This window comes from Globicephala melas, chromosome 15 (genome assembly GCF_963455315.2).
Source record: "Globicephala melas chromosome 15, mGloMel1.2, whole genome shotgun sequence".
In the NCBI taxonomy this organism is placed as follows: domain Eukaryota; kingdom Metazoa; phylum Chordata; class Mammalia; order Artiodactyla; family Delphinidae; genus Globicephala; species Globicephala melas.
In genome coordinates, this window is record NC_083328.1 from 55,062,415 (window position 1) to 55,068,639 (window position 6,225).

Sequence of the window (6,225 nt, forward strand, 5' to 3'; positions counted from 1 at the left end):
AAAAGAAAATGGATCAGAAGTGGAGGAGAGAGGCTTCCAGTAACAGGGGAAACTTGTACAAAAGGAAGATTCATAATTGTACTTTCAGGTGAATCTCAGGATTCAGAGGTAGACACTCAGAGAAGAGAATATTAGGTACGATTTTATGTGAGAGTTTATAAATGGAAATGAAATGTATTATTAAAAATATAAATTACTAAAATTGACCCAGGAAGAAATAGAAAATCTGAATAGACCCACTAACTCTAGAGGATAGGAAAAGGGTCCTCAAAGGTTTTAGCTGCCCAAATTTTCAGGTTGGACAATAGTATGGAAAATTTTTGGCAAAATCTTCAAGAAAGGTAATTAAAAAAAATTTTTCCCCAGGCATATTTTATTATTTTTTCCCTTTTAGTTACAATTTTTGTCATGAAAGTGATTTCTTGTTCATTCTTTTTTTTTGGGGGCCACCCCATGTGGCATGAGGGATCTTAGTTCCCTGACCAGGGATTGAACCCATGGCCCCTGCAGTGGAAGCGCAGAGTCCTAATCACTGGACCACCAGGGAAGTCCTCCTCATTCTTTTTTAAAAATTTATTTTATTGAAATATAGTTGATTTACAAGGTTGTGTTAATTTCTGCTGTACAGCAAAGTGATTCAGTTATACATTTATATACATTCTTTTTCATATTCTTTTTCATTATGGTTTATCACAGGATACTGAATATAGTTCCCTGTGCTAATCAGTAGGACCTTATAGTTTACTCATTCTATATATACTAGTTTGCATCGGCAAACCCCAAACTCCCACTCCATCCCTTCCCCCACCCCACTCCCCCTTGGCAACCACAAGTCTGTTCTCTATGTCTATGAGTCTGTTTCTGTTTCATGGACAGGTTCACTTGTGTCATATTTTAGATTCCACATATAAGTGGTACCATATGGTATTTGTCTCTCTGACTTACTTCACTTGATATGATAATCTCTAGGTCCACCCACGTTGCTACAAATGGCGTTATTTCATTCTTTTTTATGGCTGAGTAGTATTCCATTGTATACATGTACTGCATCTTCTCTATCCACTCAAGAAAGATAAATTTTACGTTATAGAATCTACAGCATGAGAAAAATTTAGAAGCATCACTATTCATTTTATAACCCTAGTATAACCCCAATATCAAAGCTTGTCCAAATGAATTTTCTTTTTTTTTTTGGAGGTACGTGGGCCTCTCACTGTTGTGGCCTCTCCCGTTGCGGAGCACAGGCTCCGGACTCGCAGGCTCAGCAGCCATGGCTCACGGGCCTAGCCGCTCCACGGCACGTGGGATCTTCCCAGACCAGGGAACGAACCCGTGTCCCCTGCATCGGCAGGCGGACTCTCAACCACTGCGCCACCAGGGAAGCCCCAAATGAATATTTTTAAAAAGTATACATCAATCTTACTTATGAATATTGATTTTTAAATTGTAAATAAATTATAAGACCAAATCCAGCTGTGGATTAAAACAAATAAGCAAAGTCAAATTTATATTAACAAAATCCGAGGGGCAGCTTCAAGATGGCGGAAGAGTAAGACGCGGAGATCACCTTCCTCCCCACAGATACATCAGAAATACATCTACATGTGGAAAATGCTCCTATAGAACACCCACTGAACACTGGCAGAAGACCTCAGACCTCCCAAAAGGCAAGAAGCTCCCCACGTACCTGGGTAGGGCAAAAGTAAAATGAAAAAACAGACAAAGAATAGGGACGGGACCTGCACCAGTGGGAGGCAGCTGTGAAGGAGGAAAGGTTTCCATACACTAGGAAGCCCCTTCGTGGGCAGAGACTGCGGGTGGTGGAGGGGGGAGCTGCAGAGCCGCGGAGGAGAGCGCAGCAACACGGGTGCGGAGGGCAAAGCGGTGAGATTCCCGCACAGAGGACCGGTGACGAGCAGCACTCACCAGCCCGAGAGGCTTGTCTGCTCACCCGCCAGGGCGGAGGGGGGCTGGGAGCTGAGGCTTGGGCTTCGGTCGGATCCCAGGGAGAGGACTGGGGTTGGCGGCGTGAACACAGCCTGAAGGAGGCTAGTGCGCCACAGCTAGCCGGGAGGGAGTCCGGGAAAAGGTCTGGAACTGCCGAAGAGGCAAGGGACTTTTTCTTCCCTCTTTGTTTCCTGGTGCGTGAGGAGAGGGGATTAAGAGCGCTGCTTGAAGGAGCTCCAGAGACGGGCGCAAGCCGCGGCTATCAGCGTGGACCCCAGAGACAGGCATGAGACGCTAAGGCTGCTGCTGCCGCCACCAATAAGCCTGTATGCAAGCACAGGTCACTATCCACATCTCCCCTCCCGGGAGCCTGTGCAGCTCGCCACTGCCAGGGTCCAGTGATTCAGGGACAACTTTCCCAGGAGAACGCATGGTGCTCTTCAGGCTGGTGCAACGTCATGCCGGCCTCTGCAGCCACAGGCTCGCCCTGCTTCCATACCCCTCCCTCCCCGTGGCTTGAGTGAGCCAGAGCCCCCAGATCAGCTGCTCCTTTAAACCCGTCCTATCTGAGTGAAGAACAGAGGCCCTCAGGCGACCTACACGCAGAGGCGGGTCCAAATCTAAAGCTGAACCCTGGAAGCTGTGCGAATAAAGAAGAGAAAGGGAAATTTCTCCCAGCAGCCTCAGGAGCAGCGGATTAAATATCCACAATCAACTTGATGTACCCTGCATCTTTGGAATACCTGAATAGACGACAAATCATCCCAAATCGAGGAGGTGAACTTTGGGAGCAAAGATATATATATTTTTTCCCCTTTTTCTCTTTTTGTGAGTGTGTATGTGTATGCTTCTGTGTGTGATTTTGTCTGTATAGCTTTGCTTTTACCATTTATCCTAGGGTTCCATTTGTCCGTTTTTTTTAATTACTTAAAATTTTTTTTCTTAATAATTTTTTAATTTTTATTTTAATAACTATTTTACTTTATATTATTTTATTTTACCTTCTTCTTTCTGTTTTTTCCTCTCTTTTATTCTGAGCCATGTGGAGGACAGGCTCTTGGTGCTCTAGCCAGGCGTCAGGGCTGTGCCACTGAGGTGGGAGAGCCAAGTTCAGGACACTGGTCCACAAGAGACCTCCCAACTCAATGTCATAACAAACGGCGAAAATCGCCCAGAGATCTCCATCTCAATGCCCAGACCCAGCTCCACTCAATGACCAGCAAGCTACAGTGCAGGATACCATATGCCAAACAACTAGCAAGACAGGAACATAACCCCATCCATTAGCACAGAGGCTGCCTAAAGTAATAATAAGGCCACAGACACCCCAAAACACACAACCAGACATGAACCTGCCCAACAGAAGGACAAGATTCAGGCTTATCCACCAGAATACAGGCAGTAGTCCCCTCCACCAGCAAGCCTACACAACCCACTGAACCAACCTTAGACACTGGGGACAGACACCAAAAACAATGGGAACTGCAACCCTGCAGCCTGCGAAAAGGATACCCCAAACAGTGAGTTAAGCAAAATGAAAGACAGAAAAACACACAACAGATGAAGGAGCAAGGTAAAAACTCACCAGACCTAATAAATGAAGAGGAAATAGTCAGTCTACCTGAAAAAGAATTCAGAATAATGATAGTAAAGATGATCCAAAATCTTGGAAATAAAATAGAGAAAATACAGGAAAACTTGAACAATGACCTAGAAGAACTAAAGAGCAAACAAACAATGATGAACAACAAAACAAATGAAATTAAAAATTCTATAGAAGGGATCAACGGCAGAATAACTGAGGCAGAAGAACGGATAAGTGACCTGGAAGATAAAATAGTGGAAATAACTACTGCAGAACAGAATAAAGAAAATGAATGAAAAGAACTGAGGACAGTCTCAGAGACCTCTGGGACAACATTAAACACACCAGCATTCGAATTATAGGGGTCCCAGAAGAAAAAGAGAAAAAGAAAGGGACTGAGAAAATATTTGAAGAGATTATAGTTGAAAACTTCCCTAATATGGGAAAGGAAATAGTTAATCAAGTCCAGGAAGCACAAACAGTCCCATACAGGGTAAATCCAAAGAGAAACACACCAAGACACATACTAATCAAACTATCAAATATTAAATACAAAGAAAACATATTAAAAGCAGCAAGGGAAAAACAACAAATAACACACAATGGAATCCCCATAAGGTTAACAGCTGATCTTTCAGCAGAAACTCTGCAAGCCAAAAGGGACTGGCAGGACATATTTAAAGTGATGAAGGAGAAAAAACTACAACGAAGATTACCCAGCAAGGATCTCATTCAGATTTAATGGAGAAATTAAAATCTTTGCAGACAAGCAAAAGCTGAGAGAGTTCAGCACCACCAAACCAGCTTTACAACAAATGCTACAGGATCTTCTATAGGCAAGAAACACAAGAGAAGGAAAAGACCTACAATAACAAACCCAAAACAATTAAGAAAATGGGAATAGGAACATACATATGAATAATTACCTTAAATGTAAAGGGATTAAATACTCCCACCAAAAGACACAGACTCACTGAATGGATACAGAAACAAGACCCGTATATATGCTGTCTTCAAGAGACCCAGTTCAGACCTAGGGACACATACAGACTGAAAGTGAGGGGGTGGAAAAAGATATTCCATGCAAATGGAAATCAGAAGAAAGCTGGAGTAGCAATTCTCATATCAGACAAAATAGACTTTAAAATAAAGACTATTACAAGAGACAAAGAAGGACACTACATAATGATCAAGGGATCGATCCAAGAAGAAGATACAACAATTGTAAATATTTATGCACCCAACATAGGAGCACCTCAATACATAAGGCAAATACTAACAGCCATAAAAGGGGAAATCGACAGTAACACATTCATAGTAGGGGACTTTAACACCCCACTTTCACCAACGGACAGATCATCCAAACCGAAAATAAATAAGGAAACAAAAGCTTTAAATGATACATTCAACAAGATGGAGTTAATTGATATTTATAGGACATTCCATCCAAAAACAACAGAATACACATTCTTCTCAAATACTCATGGAACATTCTCCAGGATAGATCATATCTTGGGTCACAAATGAAGCCTTGGTAAATTTAAGAAAATTTAAGTTGTATCAAGTATCTTTTCTGACCACAATGCTATGAGACTAGATATCAATTACAGGAAAAGATCTGTAAAACATACAAACACATGGAGGCTAAACAATACACTACTTAATAACGAAGTGATCAGTGAAGAAATCAAAGCAGAAATCAACAAATACCTAGAAACAAATGACAATGGAGACAAAACGACCCAAAACCTATGGAATGCAGCAAAAGCAGTTCTAAGAGGAAAGTTTATAGCAACAGAATCCTACCTTAAGAAACAGGAAACATCTCGAATGAACAACCTAACCTTGCACCTAAAGCAATTAGAGAAAGAAGAACAAAAATACCCCAAAGCAAACAGAATCCAACAGCACATTAAAATGATCATACACCATGATCAGGTGGGGTTTATTACATGAATGCAAGGGGTCTTCAATATATGCAAATCAATCAATGTGATACACCATATAAACAAATTGAAGGAGAACAACCATATAATCATCTGAATAGAGGCAGAGAAAGCTTTTCACAAATTCAACACCCATTTATGATAAAAACCCTCCAGAAAGTAGGCATAGAGGGAACTTTCCCAACATAATAAAGGCCATATACGACAAACCCACAGTCAACATTGTTCTCAATGATGAAAAACTGAAACCATTTACACTAAGATCAGGAACAAGACAAGGTTGCCCACTCTCACCACTCTTATTCAACATGGTTTTGGAAGTTTTAGCCACAGCAATCAGAGAAGAAAAAGAAATAAAAGGAATCCAAATTGCAAAAGAAGAAATAAACCTGTCACTGTTTGCAGATGACATGATACTATACATAGAGAATCCTAAAGATGCTACCAGAAAACTACTAGAGCTAATTAATGAATTTGGTATAGTAGCAGGATACAAAATTAATGCAGAGAAATCTCTTGCATTCCTATACACTAGTGATGAAAAATCTGAAAGTGAAATTATAAAACACTCCCATTTACCACTGCAACAAGAAGAATAAAATATCTAGGAATAAACCTACCTAAGGAGTCAAAAGGCCTGTATGCAGAAAATTATAAAACACTGATGAAAAAATTAAAGATGATACAAATAGATGGAGAGATATACCATGTTCTTATATTGGAAGAATCAACACTGTGAAAATGACT